We start from the raw sequence: 18,448 nt of genomic DNA on the forward strand, positions 1-18,448 counted from the left end.
ACGTGCAGGAATGTGTACACATCCTCGTTGAAACAGTCACTGGAAGAAATAATTGACTTAAAGCAGTGGGGTTGCTATTGTAAAATCAACTTTAGTAACACACTGAAATAAATATGTGCAAAAGAATGAGTGAGGAATAAATGTGTTCATTGCTTCCAGGGTGTTATTCATTCTTTGGACTTCTCATAGTGTTAGCAGTTCTGTTCAGGGCTAAAAATGATTGTTTTCTGGGTCATCTATTTATTCTTTGGCCTCTATTAGTGTTAACAATTCTGTTTAAGGCTAAATGTGATTGCTTTCAGGGTCAGTTATTTATTCTTTAGATTTCTATTAGTGTTAACAACTTTTTAAAGCTAAATATGATTTTGGAGAATAGTCACAAATCAATATCAGATGCGATGGGAAACAAAAATGGATTTGATTAATTTTTGCCTGCAGCCTATAAATTGTCTCTGATGGCCTTTCCTAAACAGAAGAATCAAGAACATTTTCAGCAACAATAGTAGAATTTGAATAAATGTATAGAAATGTCTCATAAGTTCACAGCTTTGAGGGTCAACAGCCCTTTTTATGTGTAAATTTCTGCATAGACCTTAATTTTTTTTTCTAGTCCATCCTATTACTTTGTAATTATAACCATAATATTTTTGTAGCAGGCCAAATTACTTTTACTCCAAAGCCTAAAGCTCATTCACAGACATTCATTGTAACATTGGATTTTTTTTCAGTGTGTAGCAGTTAAATTTCCATCCTGCATATTTGATAGCTTCTGCTACGTATAATCACGTCCACTGAGTACTTGCTACCTATCAGTAGGCACTATTATTTTTATTCCCATTTGTTACAAATGAGGAAAGAAGCCCAGTTGGGCAAAATAACTTTCCCTTATCAAAAAGTTCCCTCATCAACTTTATATTATACTGTTACAATTAGTAACAGATGTAGGATTAGATCTTAGGTAGTCTGAGTACATAACCTATTATTTTAGCCTTCTTAATATGTGAATAGTGTGGAAGTTACATTCAGCAAAATTTACAATGCTTCATGTGTTCCTTTAAAAATAGTGTGCAGTCACTAGCATTAGACCAGTACTGGTTGTAGAGATTTTAACTGGTGAATATATGGGTTGAAATGAAAAATAAACAAAAATCATTTTATCCAGATAATCTAGCAAAGTGTTAACTAAAAACTAATTGAAACTAAAAACTTCACATATCCTTCATTGTTTCAGCTTCACTGAATGCCTACTATGTGCTGCCTCCAACTAGAGTACCACCTTGGATCAGAGCCAAGAGCAGCAGTAAGTTGCTAGGCCAGGTTCTGAGGAAGCTCCACCTCCTGTGGAGTATCCTGGATGGGATAACTTCAGGACACTGAACACCCTTACTTTGCAGATTCCAGTGCAGGGTCCTGCAGGCTTAGTCTGTGTGGGTGGTAACCTGGGTCCTCTCTCTGCAACTAAGATCTCCTTCAATTCATGATTCATTTACTGTGTCTGGAAGGAAGCTACATAGCAGGACTACTGAAGAAATGCTACATGATATGTTGAGATAGGTTGAGGTTATGAATATGATCTGGTAGTCATCTCTGCTTGTTTCTTTGTCAGGAAACCAAGTCATGAAGCATTTTATTTCAGAAAAGAAGGGATAAGAGAAAAGGCATGGTAAGCTCTATAAATGGCCATTTTTTAGGACATGAAACACTCATCTGAATTTCTTCATATTTGATTTCTTACTATCTTATTTGCTTTAGAAACATGCCACAGCACAGGGATGATACAAGAAACACTTGGACATAGTTCAAATTAAATTATCTTCATTCCTTTTTATTTGAATACACCATGAGAAAATTGAGCTCTAAAATGCTCCTCCTGGGTATGCCTTGACAAAGAGCATTCTTGTTTCCCTGCAGCCAAGAGGACTGTGAGAAAGGGCAAGAAGTGCTGCTCTATTTCCAGGAGCAGGGCTCTACTGCAAGAATGGGTTTTCTCATGGCTGTCAGTTTACAAGAGAATTCCATGGGTCAAGCCTATAGTTAAATCAATTGCATGCCTATATGGGAAAAACTCTGCCTTATCAAACTTTGCCATGTAAATACATGAGTCTGGACTCTTTCACATACATTCAGGTATTCAAATTATTTCAAAACATATTTTAAAATTATGGTTGCAAAATATTTTGAATGCTCCTGAAGATAAATCGAGGCAGGCTTTTCTAAGACATTAAAAAATTAGTCACTACCCAGACTGCCTTTCTACCTGTTGTGGTCCAGGCCTTTTAGATCCATGGTGTTCCTCCAGCCATTCCTGTTAGCTCCATAATTAGAACTAATGCACTCCCTAGACCCCAGTGACATGCTCCATTGCTGTTGGATTGTCCTGTTTTATGAACAAATTTCATTTGGTCTTCGAATTATCAACTTGCAGAAAATCCAGCTGAAGGTTTATTTAAAAGAAGATAGCCATTTGGACTGAATTAACTGGCCTGTTCAATCCAATCACTTCTTGAATAATCTAGATTTAATCAAGTCACTTTTACCCTCAAAAATTGGTTCCTAAATGACAACCACATCTTAATCTGCTAAACTCCCACTTTTTCCCTACGAGAGCCCTCTGCTCTGGACAAACCCATGAAGCCGTGGCCATCAAACATGCTACTGGTCATCCAGTTTCTGTGTTTCACCTAAATCTACCCCTATGTATAAGTGAACTAGAGAAACAAAGACTTGATTCTCTAGCACTCAGGTGTGCTAACTTATGTTAAGAACCTTTATTTTAGGATGTGTATAGGTTAGAATTAAGTTCAGCTGTCAGTAATAGAGATCTACTGACAGTGACTTAAACAGTTTAAATGTCTATTATCCTACTTTTTCTGTTTTTTAAATAGGAGACAGGGCCTCTCTCTGCTCCCCAGGCTAGAGGGCAGTGGAGTAATCACAGCTCACTGCAGCCTTAAACTCTTGGGTACAAGCCATCTTCCTGCCTCAGCTTCCTAAGTAGCTGAGATTACAGGAATGTGCCATAGTACCTGGCATATTATCTTATATTTTAAAAGTTGAGGGGTATTTTTTACAGGTCCGGTGTGGTAACCCTGTCTTTACCCATTTTGTACTGCTGTAACAGAATAGAACAGACTGAGTAATTTATAATGAACAAAAAATGTGTTGGCTCATGGTTCTGGGAACCATGGGAAGTACGAGGCTGAGGGGCTGGCATCTTGCAAGGGCCTTCTTGCTACATCATCCTAGGGAGGAAGGGCCAAGAGTGGGATGAGAGGGAGGGAGACAGAAGGAAAGGGCAGGAGAGAGGGAGAGAGAGAAAGAAAATGAGAGAGAGGGAAAGAAAAAAGAGATAAAAGAGAGAGAGAGAGAGAGAGATTGAGAACAGAGAGCCAAACTTATCCTTTTGGAATCCACTTCTGAGATAGATAACAGCATTAATCTATTCATGAGGGCAGAGCCCTCACAGTCTAATTACCTCTTAAAGGTCCTACCTTTTAATACTGTTACAAAGGAAATCAAAATTTAACATGAGTTTGAGAGGGTACAAACATTCAAACCATAGAACTCTACAAAAATCTCACAGACCTAGACTTATTTCTTGCTGTTCTGCCTTCTGTTCTAAAGGTCACAAGAGGGCTGATAGAGCTGTAACTATTCACTTCACAGTAGAAGAAACAATAAGGAAAGAAGATGTGCTCCTCCTTTCTAAAGTGCCTTCTGGAGGTACTTTTGTTTTCCTCCCGTTACCCTGAGCTCATTGTATGGCCAAACCAGAGAGGCTGGGAAATGTAATTTTACAGCTGAACACAGTTAAGTTTCCATTATAAAGAAAAGGAAGGAGAAAGGATATTAGAGGCAAGAAGCTGTTCCTGTCACAGCATTAAAACTGAAGTCGGAAAAGAAAATTTTATCTTTCATTTAACATTCTATAAAACAACATTTATTGATGAAGTCACTGTCCTAGACACTAAGGATTCAAAAACTGAAATGACACAGTTCCTGTCTTCAGAATATCACAGTCTAATGGAGGAAATACATGTTCATGTCCATAGATGATTACATACTAGGTGTACCCATAGATTTTTATGAGAACAAGTAAGATAAACTCCCCACTCAGACAAGGGTGAGGAAAAGGAAGAAGGCTTTATGGAAGCCACAGAAGAAAAATATGGAAAGAAAGAAGTAGACTTTGGTCAGACAATATATCTGGCAGAGGTCAAATAAGATAAAGATAGAAAATATGTTCATTGGGTTTAATAACAAAGGAGACCTTTAGTGAGCTTGGGAAACACTGTTTCAGGGGAGTGCAAGAAATCAAATCCAGTGGGGCAAAATGTGAATGAATATTAATGATAAAGTTGAGAGAGAAAATACAGAAAACTCTTTTTTTTTTTTTTTTTTTTGAGACGGAGTCTCGCTTTGTCGCCCAGGCTGGAGTGCAGTGGCCGGATCTCAGCTCACTGCAAGCTCCGCCTCCCGGGTTCACGCCATTCTCCGGCCTCAGCCTCCCGAGTAGCTGGGACTACAGGCGCCGGCCACCTCGCCCGGCTAGTTTTTTTTGTATTTCTTAATAGAGACGGGGTTTCACCGTGTTAGCCAGGATGGTTTCGATCTCCTGACCTCGTGATCCGCCCGTCTTGGCCTCCCAAAGTGCTGGGATTACAGGCTTGAGCCACCGCGCCCGGCCCAGAAAACTCTTTAAGAAATGTAGCTATAAAGAGGAAAAGAGAAGGAAAATGGCAGCTAACAAGGTCTAGGCTAAGGAATGGTTTTTTTCAGGATAAGAAAAATATGAGGATACTTCAATACCACCAAGAACGTACAAAAAGAGACACAGAGACAGAAATACAAATAAAGAGAGGAGAGAGAGAGAGCAGGTGAGATTATCCTCTGAAATGGCAGAAATCAAAGTAAAATCAAATGCCAAGGCAAGTGATATCTAAGAAAATGATCATAAAACTGAGACGTATCTGAATATCATCTCTATATCTTCTGTGAAGTAGAAGTCCCAGTTCTGACACAGCGCTAGAGTCAGGGAGAAGAGTAATACATGCAGAAGAGTGATATGCTTTACATTAGCCATTATTGGCAATAAGAAGGACAGGAATGGGCAAAGAAAAGAAAGAAGAGTAGGAAGTAGGAAAGGACATGTATACTATGAAAATCTTTTCTCTCACCTCTGTCCCCAGTCCCCACCACGGAGGCAATTACTGACACTAATTTATTGTGTATTTTTCCAGAGGTATTCTATATCAATACAAGAAAATATCTATATTTATTCCTTTTTCCCTTTTTACATTTCTACACATGGTGCAAACAATACACATTTACCTTCTTTTGGATAATTTAAATATGTATAGGTATCCTGCTACTCTCCCAATCCCTGAGATACCATCATTAACTCCTCCCTATCTACGAACAAGATGACCATGTCAGAGATGATAACTGTCTTGCTCAAGATTCATGGCTGACAAATAAGTAGTGAAACAGGAAAATAGATTCCACCATTATATCCATATAATGGATCTGTATTACATTTGGAACTGTTCTCTCAACCTGAAATTAAATCTAAGAGAAAAATACACTTGGAAATTTAATCTCAGAATGAGTGACTTGAATGCTCCAACTATGCTGTCATCATCATGAAATATTTCTCCTGCTGTGTTCTATTACTGTTTTGAAACTGTGTCAAAGACCAATTGATAGATAGTCCAGTCAGAAGATCCCAGTTGTGTATGGATATCAAGAGACACTTAGCTCTAGGAAGGTAGCCTTCTTATGCCTCTTACAGAACTTCTCTCTAATTCAGTTGGAGACACAGTGGCCCTGTCTGCCAATTTTAGATCACTCTCTCGCTACAATTTACATAATTTACATTTTAACCTTACTTATCTACCCAAACAGGCCAATGACCCTCCTCAAACAGCTGTGCGTTCTATTTCCTGAGTTTCTGCACTTGTTTCTTTCACTTGAAACTGCCCTTAACACTGCCTCGCTTGGACAGCTTCTTTATCTTTCCAAACATAGACTAATTCATTTGCTCATTCATTAAGTACATACTAAGTGCTGGCTACCATCCAGAAAGTTTCAGCCCAGAAGTTTTGATGGAACACAGGATAGGCAAGGGATCTGTACTCAGGAACTTGTACTCTAGTGTAGAAAGCAGATAATAAACAACTAGATGTATTAACTAGAGATTGTGGTTCTATGAAAAAAATAAACAAGGTATTGGAATGGGACATTACAAGAGTAACTCATTTTAGATTGTCAGAGAGACTAAGTTGAAACCTCAAGGGTGAGAAGGAGCCAGCTCTGTGGAAAGCTGGGGAAGGATGTTTCAGGCAAAGGAAAAGCAAGTACTATGGCCTTGAAGTGGTAAAGTGGCTTACCCTTTCTAAGAACTGACAAAAGGCCATTGTTGCTGGTGCATAAATGAGGGAGGGGACAGAAGAGAACATAAAGGGAGGAGGTTAGAGAGGTGGGGCAGACGCAGACCCTGGAAGGCTTTGTCAGTCAAGGTAATCGAACTCAACTCTAAGGATGATGGGGAAGGTTAAAAGGTTTGATGCAAGGAAGAAAAGAGATAATAACATCTGGTTTTGTTGTTAAACAACTAATTTGACTACTTTGTAAATAATGCATCAGAAGAGACCATGTGAAAGTAGGGAATCTGTTGAGGTGTGTGTCATAGTCTGCACGATGGTGGTGTGAACTAAGGTAGTGGCTGCAGAGATGAGGTGGGATTAACAGGACTTGCTAGTTGATGTGGTAGGTGCCAAGGGTGACCCTAAGTTTCCATCCCTGCTAACTGGGTGGATGGCAGCACTGTAGCTCGCCTACACAGATCCTCTGTGGGGATAAATATGGTGTCTCTTCTGGGCAGATACAACCTCTTGGGCACTCAGCTTGTTGGAGAGGTGCCAGTGTAAAAAAGCTTCCTTCTTCTAGGCAAGTGCAAGCTATCCTGCTCCAGGGCATATAGTCCATTAAGGAATGTGCGGGTTGGAGTTCAGACCCCCTACCCCTCTGCAGGACACTTTTCTGCAACCTCACTTGGTGAGCTTGGTGTTATGCTCCTGGGATAGCCACTGCAATGTGGGAAACTGGGGCTGGTGCAGATTTGGTAGTGGGGTGAGAGTAGAGAGTCCCATATTGGCCACATAAAATTTGAGTTGCCCAGAGGATAAGCCAATAGGTGATATCAAATAAGAATTTGGATATGCCCATTGAGATTAGGGAAGAGCTAAAGATTACAATGAATAAATGTTGGAGTTGTTAGTATTCAGATGATATTAAAAGTCATAAGAATAAATGAGATCTGCCAGGCACGGTGGCTCACGCCTGTAATCCCAGCACTTTGGGAGGCCGAGGTGAGCGGATCACCTGAGGTCAGGGGTTCGAGACAAGCCTGACCAACATGGCGAAACCCCGTCTCCACTGAAAATACAAAAATCAGCCAAGTGTGGTGGCAAACGTCTGTAATCGCAGCTACTCAGGAGGTTGAGGAAGGAGAATTTCTTGAACCCAGGAGACAGAGGTTACAGTGAGCTGAGATTATGCCACTGCATTCCAGCCAGGACAACAGAGTGAGACTCTGTCTCAAAAAAAAAAAAAAAAAAAAAAAAAGGTAAATGAGATCACTTAAAGAGGGAAAGCAAGCACCCAGGGTAGACAACCAATGAACTCTGAAATGTAAGGTTCAGGTACAAGAGAAACACAAATAGCAGAGACTGAGAATGAAGAGCCACTGGGGTAGAAGAAAAATCTAGTGAGGTGGAATAGTCCTAAATCCTAGAGAAGACTGTTACAAGAAGAGGGTGGTACTCCACTGTCAAATGCTGTTGAAAAACTGAGTTGGATGAGGTCAAAACAATATTCTTTGGATTTGACACTAAGGAAGTCACTAGCAACTTTTATAAGAGTGGATCAGTAGATTGCTAAGAACAAATAGTAGATAGAATGAAGTGGAAAGTAAACAGGTGAAGGAAGCTGCTACCACTGGAAGAACACTCTAGCAATTTTGCTTTGCAGAAGATTAGATAAATGGAGGCAGTGGTTGAAGGAGTATGTAGAGCAAATAAAGGTGCTTCTTCTACAGACTGGAGTCACTTGAGTACGTCTGTATCCCATGCTCCTTCCTCCAGGATGGCTGACGTGGCCCTCAGAGTCTGGCTTGGGCACACACCCTATGCAGTTTCTATGCAAATCAAGCATACCGCCTTCTAGGATGTTGCTTGCTATGTTGTGATTGTTCTGAATGTACTGGCATTCTCAAGCCTCTGACTGTCACTCGGCAGTCCTCCCCTGGGGGTGGGTGACAGGTTAGGTTCCCACTTACTAATGAGCTCATTTACATTCATGGAGCTTCCAGTATCTGCATCTTTAAATAAATCTCTATATTTGGTTCAAAAGATGAGAAGGTAAGCAGTCAGTTATCTGGAAAAGCCTGATATCCCCCACCTCTCAATTCCTCCGAAACACGTAGTCCGATATTTGACTTGCTGTGAAAAAGAAATACATCCTTTTGGAAACTGTTCTTCACAAGAGAAAACACTGCTCTGGCTGAAAGGTGACATCGTTAGCATATAAACTGTATATTGCATTCTACTGGAGGTTTTCAGTGTGCACAAGGATTGGTCACAAAGAACAAGTTTGTCCCTATATAGACTTGAACAAGTGTGAGTGTGTTTAATTCTAAGGACACCAGAGTTTTCAGATGTTACTTCTTTACTGGTTTTGTTAGCTTGAGAATGGGCCCTGTCCTGACCTTGCATATACTTAGCATGTTCCCAGCAGCAGCATCTTGGCAGGGCACTGCCAGGAAGCGAAACAACCACACAGCCCTTCATTTGTTTCTAGGACAACGCGTAGTAAGTATGTAGGACGTGTCTGGCCGCCTCCCAGCTGTGTACATTTGCTGTCAAAGTATGCTGGTGGCCCAAGAGTGATTTCAGAAGAAAGGGCTGCCTGTCAGCTCTGAGGAAATGGTAGCAAACAAATAAACTGCTCCCAGACCCCTGGGTCAGCCCATGGTGTTGGGTCTCCACTCCAACAACTAATTCTTCTGTCCTCTCTTGCCATTGATTGGCACGATGAACGCAGGAAGCAGGTGAGAGAAGATGGAGCAAGTGAGGGGCTGTGTGCTGACAAGGAGAGTGTGAGAGAGCTACAAGGACCTCTCCATCCTCAGGGCTCCAATTAAATGACTTCCTTCCCTGGGGCTAAAGACAGGTCATGAGGGATAAAATTATCAACCCAGGAAAGAGAAGACGTTTATAGCTTCTGCTACTTTTACAAAAATAGATGAAAGGAAAGGTTGTTTTTTCCACCCTTTTCAGCCTGTGAACTTCCTTAGCCCTGTGCATAACTTGCTCATTTTTCCAGAAATAGGAGACTTGTGGTTGTTAAGTGCATCGTACATACTGCTTATAAGGCGACGCGCTCTACCTTAGAGAGGTGTTTTACTCAAGCTGCTCCTTCTTCCTGCCTTTCTTCCCTTCCTCCTTTCTTCCCTCCTTTCTCTCTTCCTTTTCTTTATCTCTTTTTCTTTCTTTCTTTCTCTTTCTGTCATTTTTTTCTCTCTTTCTTTCATTCAGCTTCATGAGATATAATTTGCATAATATAAATTCCCGTTTTACAGAGTTATGCAACCAATACCACAATTCAATTTTAAAATATTTCCATCACCCTCAAAACAGCCCTTCTGTCTATCAGCAACCACTCTCCATTCCCAGCTCCAGGCAACCCTTAGTCCACTTTCTGTCTATATGGATTTACCTTTATGGGACATTTCATATAAATAGAATCATATATATATATGTGTGTGTGTATATATATAGTGGGTGTGTTTGTATCTGACTTCTTTCACTCAGCATAATGTTGTTAAGTTTCACCCATGTTCATCCATGTAGTTGCATGTATGAGTACTTCGTTTCTTTCTATTGCTAACTAATATTCTTTTGTATTGACATACTACATGTTGTTTATCCATTTATCAGTTTATTTGCATTTGAATTGACTCCACTTTTTGGTGACCATAAATAGTGCTGCTATGAACATGTGTACGAGTATTTATGAGAACATGTTTTTATTTATCTTGGGTAGATACTTAGGAGTGGTCATTTGTAAATTTTTGTTCAACATTTGTAAATTTTTGTTCAACATTTTAAAAATTGCCAAACTGTTTTCCAAAGTCACTGCACAATTTTACATTTCCATCAGCAATGGATGAGAGTTTATACACATGATCATCAACGTTTGCTATTGTCTGTCTTTTGGATTGCAGTCAGCCTGGTGGGGTGAAGCGGTATTGTAACCTTTCTTATAGGAGTCAGATTGAAGAAACCAAATTTCTAGGTTTGGCTGGCTTGGCAAGGAGACATTCTGAGATGTAGAGACCAAACAAAACGAGGATAAAGAAATGACTAAAATGACAAGTGGTTACAGTTTTAAAAAAGAAATGTTGAAAAGGAATTATTAATTTTAAGGATCAACAATAATGAACAGGCTGAACCCCATGACTCATGCCTGTAATCCCAGCACTTTGGGAGGCCGAGGGGGTGGATCACTTGAGGTCAAGAGTTCGAGACCAGCCTGGCCAACATGGTGAAACCCCATCTCTACTAAAAATACAAAAATTAGCCAGGCATGGTAGCACAGACCTGTAATTCCAGCTACTTGGGAGGCTGAGGCAGGAGAATCACTGAACCCAGGAGGCGGAGGCTACAGTGAGCCAAGATCATGCCACTGTACTCCAACCTGGGTGATAGAAAGAGACTGACTCAAAGGAAAAAAAAAAAAGTAATGAACAATTCATATATACTCTTATTCTCCAAAGGGAGAGAGGCAGAGAGAGGGGGTATAAGAGAAAGAAGAGGAAGAAGAAGGAGGAAGAGGAGAAGGAGGAGGAGAAGGAGGAGGAGAAAGAGGAGAACAGGGAGGGAGAGGAGGAGGGGGAGAAAAAGAAGAAGATAAAAAATAAAAAGAAGAAGAATCAATTTATCATATCTCTCTCCTTGCTTCCTTGTGGTACACACCCCTATCTCCTATTCTAGCAATACAAGGTTGTACATTTACATCTTTTGGGACATCTGAGATATAAACGATGCTCACCATCTGGTTTGCTACTCCAGAACAGTAGTAAGTGGGATGTATGTCAGGTTTTCTCTGTAGCAGTTGTAATCAGTCCACGTGGCAACCACACTGAGCTATTCTGATTTAAGGAGATACTTCACAGCTGGTAAACTGATAAGCTGGTCAAATTTAATAATTCTAATTTCTGTTTTTCCACATACTTATAATTTTCCCCAGTAAGTATTATGTTCATCTTGCATTATTAATAAAAATTATAGGGTGTTTTGATCATTTTTGTGACTGCTGGGACAGTTCTTAATCTTCCATGCTTTTTAAAGAATTTTGATTAAGCAAAGCACTACTAATTTTCAGACAGCTACATCTGCTTAGCTTATATAACTAGGTTTTTATAAGTTTCTTTCGAATTTTGTCTGTGCTGTAAATTGTTTGAAAACTCACTGGATAAAAATGACAATTTCTCACCATTAGTTCACACATTTTGAATGTTTGTGTATCCTGGAGTGGTCTTACCACTTCTAAATCAGCTTTTCCTAAGTTAATTAACTTTAAAAAATGATAAACTTATTTATGTCTACTGATGTTTACCTGTTTAGCACTAGTCTCAACTGTTCTTCAAATGTATTTTTATATTCTTTTTATTTTTTATTCATGAAAGAAAAAAATAAAACCTCTAAGAGGAATGAAGGCCTATTTTTAGTGTACTATTTGATGGATGTTACTGAAAAGAACATACAAGTTGTAATTGTTTTCCTAATGTTGGAAAGCAAAACCTAGAAAAGTACCACCTTAATCTGCAATTAAATGAACTACAGAGTATTCATTCAATACAATTTCATTTTATCATTTCTTTAATGACAGCAAAATTGTTATGTACAAGTTTACAAAGTTGTTCTCATATTTTAAAAGTGTGAAAGCAAATTTCAGAGAAGTATGTATAGTATGATTCTATTTGCATGCAAATGGTAGAGACATATATATCTTTGCTTATGCAGAAGAACTCTTTGTAGGCACCCGCATCTGTTAACAGCAGCAATCCTGGGGCACAAAATGAAGATATTTTCTAGAATGCTCTGACATTTGATTTTACTGAAATTGCATTTTTTTTTTCTAATTAAATCTTCAAACAAAATTCCATGTCTCCAAAGAACCAGGGGTATCTCCTTAAATTTTGGCATATCTGTTTAGTTCATCTATCTCTTCACACACTTTTGTTAATGGTCATCAATGGATGTGGTTGAATGTGATTAGGTCTTTTTACAGAAAGTTTTATGATTTACTGCTCCAGTAAAATTAAAATAACCAAGTGTCCATTCTAATATTTTTCAATGACTCGACTCTACTTAATCTCTCTTATCTCTTCCCACACCCAAGGCCATGCCTTCATCTCTAGCAGTGCACACCTACCTGATATGCCCTCAGAGCATGTTTCTCTATTTGTTTTAGTCAAACCACTCACTCCTCTTCTGCAAAGCCTTACTTACAGCTCCCGTCTCTATGGAGTATTCCCATCACCTTTGACCCGGAGACCACGGTTATCACCATGGCCACTGCGCAGCACTGCTTCTTCCTCTCTCCTTCACGTATCACTCAAGTTTGACCTTCTAGCCCAGAAAGCACACAGACAGTCTAAACTCAGAAAAAAAATACTATTTAGTTCCACATTGGTTTGCAGAGCTTTCTGGTTACAACACATTTTGAAGAGAGACTTCTAGATTTTGTCTTATTTCTAAGTTCAGGTAAGCAAATTAACCCAAAATGATCATTTCTGGGAGAACATCAATCTTTGGAAATTTTGTTCAGCCATTTCATATTGAGGCATTCGTGTTTTTACTTTGCTTGTATTAATAAAAATCTAATAGCTGAAGAGACTTTTCAGTACCCCTAAATGTTTCTACTTTGAGATTTAAATGTTTTTGCTTATAGACCATACCATAAACCCTTGTTACTTGTGTTTGGTTAGTTCATTTGTCTTCTGCCTTGCACCACTAAGCCCAGTATTCCAATATTAGCTGATCTCCTTAGTCTTTCCATGGCTACGGACTACACAAATGCATGCCCTTGGTCAGAAGTAGGTGTGGCAGGAAGAAAGCCAAGGTCAACACTGAGAGGAGCTGGGGAACAGATGTGATAATTACTTTGACACTTTAAAATGTGCCCTAGTTTGCTCTAAGCTCATTCATAAACAAATAGTTTCAAACATTATTGGAGATTTCATAGGCACTTCATGAGTATTTTCAAGGCTGCATCAATTAAGCAAGCAACTAATCATTTCATTTGCCTTTTTCAGGGTATGTCAGAGGAGATGTGGAGAGATAAGATATATAGACGGAAATTATTAACCACGTGAAATAATTTCCCTAGAAGTACCTAACCAATGTAAGCAAGTGTTAGGTATTTCTAGGGAAGAAATGTAACTTTTTCTCTGAGAGATTGGGAATGTATTCATAGTTAAAGGGACACTTGGCCTGGACTTTGAAGGATGGATACAATTTCAATAGACAGGGGAAAGGTGTCTTATGGAGCACACCGTACAGAGGCAGAAAAATGATGAGGCATTTTCAGGGAATTTTTGGTAGTTATTTTGACTGAAGCAAGAAGTTTGAATAGAGAAAAGGCAAATAAAGTTAGTCAATAAAGGTCTTGCAGAACCTTGAATGTCAGATGAAGGAGTTGCACATTTTGCTATAGAGAATAGAAAATCTTGCCACATCATTGAGATGATCAGCGTATGACAAGATGGCAGCAACACGTCCCCTGGACTGGAGGACAGGAGGCCTTGGGGACCCAGAGAAAACAGACTTCCCCGTGGCAATTGTATGTGAGGGGAAGACATATCATTGCTTAAGCTAGGACAGTGTCCATGAAAACGTAAAGGAAAAGACCACTGTGAAAAACGGTGTGAAGAAGTAAAGGAAGGGATTTCGTAGCAGGTAGGATGTGCCAGACAGGGTAGAGAGCAAAGGCAAGAGGACCTCAGATCTGCAAATCCGGATGACTATGGTAATATTTTTGTTAGTAAGTTGCGCAGAGAAATCAGTGAGAGGAGAGAAAATACTAAGTTCAGTTTTTGACATGTGTTATTTTAAGTGATTGGAAGAGGAAATTTCGGCAGGCATTTAGAAATGCGTTTGCCTAATGTAATTTAAGCGTCCATATTTTACAAAGTTAATTAAATTTCCTTCACTCGAGGTCCTTCCCTCCCGGGAAAAGTGAGCATGAGTCACACTGAAAAGCTCCTGCCTGGAGGAAACTGCAGATTCCATTGCTGTGAGGCCAGTTGTTTCCTTGCAAAGTGACAAACGAGGTAACATGAACCTTCCAAAGTCAGTTGGGTTGTCTTTGTCTTTCCGTATCAGGTAAGAAGAGGACAAGCCCTGCCCTGTCCCAAGAATTGTTAACAGGCGCTGGAGCTTTATCTGCAGCTGCACTCGCTTCTCCCTCCTGCAGACATTCTTGCGGCTTTCCTGTTCCACGGGGACAGCTCCCAGGCTCCTGCCTCCTGGCAAAAAAATAAAGGCCTCCCCGCACAGCCAGCCAGCTTCATTCATTCACGTCACCGACAGACACGCCTAGCCGGCCTTGTTAAACGTTCAGGGAGCGCCCGGGACTTAGCCTAGGCCCCCTCCCGGCTGTGCCGCTGGGGGATGCGCAGCCCCTCGCACCGACTGAGAGTGTGGGTGGCCGGCGCGCCCCGTCCAGCTGCCGGCCTCTCGGGAGAACAATGCGTCTGTCACCCAGTGACTGATAGGGCAGCGAGGGTTGAAAGGGAGGCGCACGTCTGTCCTGTCTTCCCACCAGGCTGGCTTGTGCACCTCCCACTGCTCTTAGGCAAAGAGCCAGCAACAGGGCCCCCGGACGATTCTTGACCAGGACGTACGCGGTCAAGGCGTAGGAACAGCCAGGGCCGACTTTTGCTGCTGACCACACCCGCGGGGTGGGGATGCCCAGGCAGAAGAAGTGCAGCCATCGCCTTCACGTAACTCCAGGCCTTGGGTCCTGCCCTCCTCCTGCCGCCCACAGCCCCTCTTTCAAGAGAGGCTGGAGGGCATGAGGACTGATAAACTCGCCTGCAATTGTCTCCATGGGCGACCCTGCAGGAGGTCAGGCTGCCCGATTATCGCTCAGGAATCCTGCTGTGGGCTATTCCTGGCTCTGACCCTCACCTGCTCTCTAACCTCCGACAGTCCCTTTTGACTGCCCTTATGCTCAATTTCCCATTTTCGTCAATACTCAGATGCCCTCTGCGACATAAACCAGGGGACGTTTGGCCAAATATCAGTGACTCCTACCCCTGGGAGAAGGCTAGTGTTTTGAACGATCCATTTTAAAGAACAAAATCCTGTTAATTACTTTCCAACGTGAATATAAGCATACACACAATGCACACATTCATATATATTTTCATAGGATTCTTTCATATACACATATATTTACTACTAGTCAGTAAACTATAAACGTTCCTTCAGGAGCTAGTAAAATAAACAAGACTTATATAATAATTCAATTGATCATTGGCAGTTCATTTAAGATTATTTATCCTTTTAAGCACAGCCTTACTGTAATCTGGTTTCCACACCCCTCAGGTGCACCCTAATTCTTTTGAACACAAGTCAGTCTCAAAAATCCTTGTTACTGGGGTGATGATTAGATTCCACAGAACATAGAAGAAACCCTTCATTAAATTTTCAAAATTAAGTTAGGGACAGAACTGGAATGAAATGGTTCCCAGGAGTCTGAATTTCCAATTAAGTATTCTGTTTGTATCGTATAGCTTATTCAGGATCTGATTCTTCAGCTAGGTTATAATTTTCTAGAAGGCAATACTATGCTGTACATCTCTATTCTCGACACAGAGAACTGTGCCTTGCATACAGTCGGTGCTGAATAATGGCTGCTACTGAACAAGTTGATTTCTCTAAAATCCCTGGAAAGAGAGATAAGCAAAGAGAAATATGGATTAATTTAGTGCTACGAAGGAAAAAAGAAACTCCACTACTCTATAAAATACAAGTGAGACCTGAAAAAGAGATAGGTGACACCTATACATAGATAACAACTAGAAACTTTGGTTATACTGGCACTTGCTGTAATTCTGACAGACATTTCCATGGACAGAAAAGAGCCTATGAGGTCAGTTTTAAGAGAAGAGTAACAGATGATGGCTTAGGAAAGTTTTTCTGGAAAAAAAGAAGAGAACTTCTGGCTTGATTTTGCAGTACTATTATTACAAGTAGGTCACAGATAAAAAACTGTCTGTGTCCAGACTATTCAGAAATCAAACTGCAGCCACAAGAAGCTAAAGAAATGCTGCAAAATGTAAATCGGACGAGTGAGACTTTTGATTGTTTTAGTTAGAAAAATATAACTGTGGTAGGTCATGTGGGTGAAGCTGGTGGACATTATGCTAAGTGAAATAAGCCAGGCACAGAAGACAAATATTGCATGATCTCACTCATATGTGGAATCTAAAAACGTTAAACTCACAGAAACGGAGAGTACAATGATGGTTGCCAGGGGCAGGGGAGGGCGAAACAGCATTATGTTGGTTGAAGTTTAAATAAAAAAAATTTAAGGAAAAAAAAAAGCTAGAAAAGATGCTTTGGCAAAAAAAGTTTTTAGAATGGAGAGAGAAAACCTATCAAATTTCAGTGGACGTGAAAGAGACAAAGTGTGAGGTAAATAGTCCCATCTGGTAAGGAACGGCTGAGTCAGTAGAGAGAATCAGACAATCAAGAAGGGGATAAAAGGACAACTACACTGAAGTTCTTTAGGATGACCACTGAAGATCAACGGGAAGAAAGGGACCAAAGGTAAAAGAAATTCAAAGGGGTATGATGTAACCACTGCATTCCCCTCAGATGCTTCTTCTGAAGATGGTTATTTGAAAAGGACTCCCCATGTACAACTTTAATACGGTTTAGCTCTGTGTCCACCAGAATCTCATCTCCAATTATAACCTCTAGGTGTTAAGGGAGGGACTAGGTGGGCGGTGATTGGATCGTGGAGGTGGTTTCCTCCATGCCGTTCTTGTGATAGTGAGTTCTCACAAGACTTGATGGTTTTATGAGTGTTCGACAGTTCCTCCTTTATATTCGCTCTCTCTAGCCTGCCACCATGTAAGACGTACCTGCTTCCCCTTCCACCATCATTGTAAGTTTCTTGAGGCCTCCCCAGCCATGTAGAACTGTGAATCAATTAAACTCCCTTTCTTTATAATTTACCCCATCTCACGTGGTGTTCTTCATAGCAATGTGAAAATGGACAAATATAAACTTCATGAGAAGGAGAGACAGAACATGGGGATATAGAACTACGACTCCCTTTTCTTTTTCTTTTATTTTCACTACAGGAGATGGAATTGGAAGAGAACACTGGACAGGGTTGAAGAAGGAAAATTCTCCCCTATTGTGAACATGAATTAAGATGATGTTGCTGCAAGTCCCCTTTCCTTGAATCTGTCTGATCTGGGCAACTTGCTGCCTTTCAGTGAGTCAGGATGTTTTATTTCAGGCAGCAGGAGCTAAGGCAGCAGCTTCTGTGGTTGTGGGCTACAGGGAGCTCCTGTGCAAAACTACAGAATATGCAGAATTGGTCTTTGTGCTTCTTTTACCTCCCTTTCGGAATCTCTCTCCTACCTCTTGCTCCTTTCCCCATCTTCCAGATACTCAGCACCCCCATGCTGCTTTCAGAGACTAATACCTTTAGCTCCCCTCACAAAGCACTTCCATGTAAAATAGCTTGTTTGAGCCACACCTCAACAAGCAATTCAACTTGTATGCTTTTAACACTCCTATGTTACAGAAATGTTAAGAAGTTATTTGCCCCAAGGTCATTAGTGAAGAAAATCTCAGAGCTGAGACTTGAACTCACATCCTCAGAAGTCCAGTTCTCTTGGGAGCACTTTCCATGGAGGAATTCTAGTTCTGATATGAAACTGCTCATTCTCCACACTGCACTGCCATGGCAGTCAGATAACAAAAAGAAAATTGGGGCCAGGCACAGTGGCTCATGTCTGTAACCACAGCACTTTGGGAGGCCAAAGTGAGATGATAGCTTAAGGTCAAGAATTGGAGATCAGCCTGGACAACAGAGCAAGATCCCCATCTCTACAAAAACAAAACAAGAAGGTTGGCATTGCTGTGACATCTACTTTCCCCATTTCCTCACTTTTATAAGCAATTATCCATTCCTCCTGGACTCAGTACAAACATTTACTACTCAGGCAAAAAGGCGGTTTGGCTCAGCAAGCTGGGAGTGATAGAAACTGTGAATCAACAGTTGAACAGGGAAGACATCCTGAAGTGAAAATGGGGAAGAACGTGTGAGAGAAGGGAAAAAATAATAAAAAGCAGTG

The 18,448-nt window shown here is 40.6% G+C and overlaps 1 long non-coding RNA gene across 1 annotated transcript in view; it reads right to left on the reverse strand.

Annotated features, from left to right (window-relative positions):
• LOC123573043 (uncharacterized) overlaps nt 1–18,448 on the reverse strand; it is a 34,414-nt gene that overhangs the window by 12,610 nt on the left and 3,356 nt on the right. The window lies entirely within an intron of this gene.

This window comes from Macaca fascicularis, chromosome 4, assembly GCF_037993035.2.
Source record: "Macaca fascicularis isolate 582-1 chromosome 4, T2T-MFA8v1.1".
Taxonomy (NCBI): Eukaryota; Metazoa; Chordata; class Mammalia; order Primates; family Cercopithecidae; genus Macaca; species Macaca fascicularis.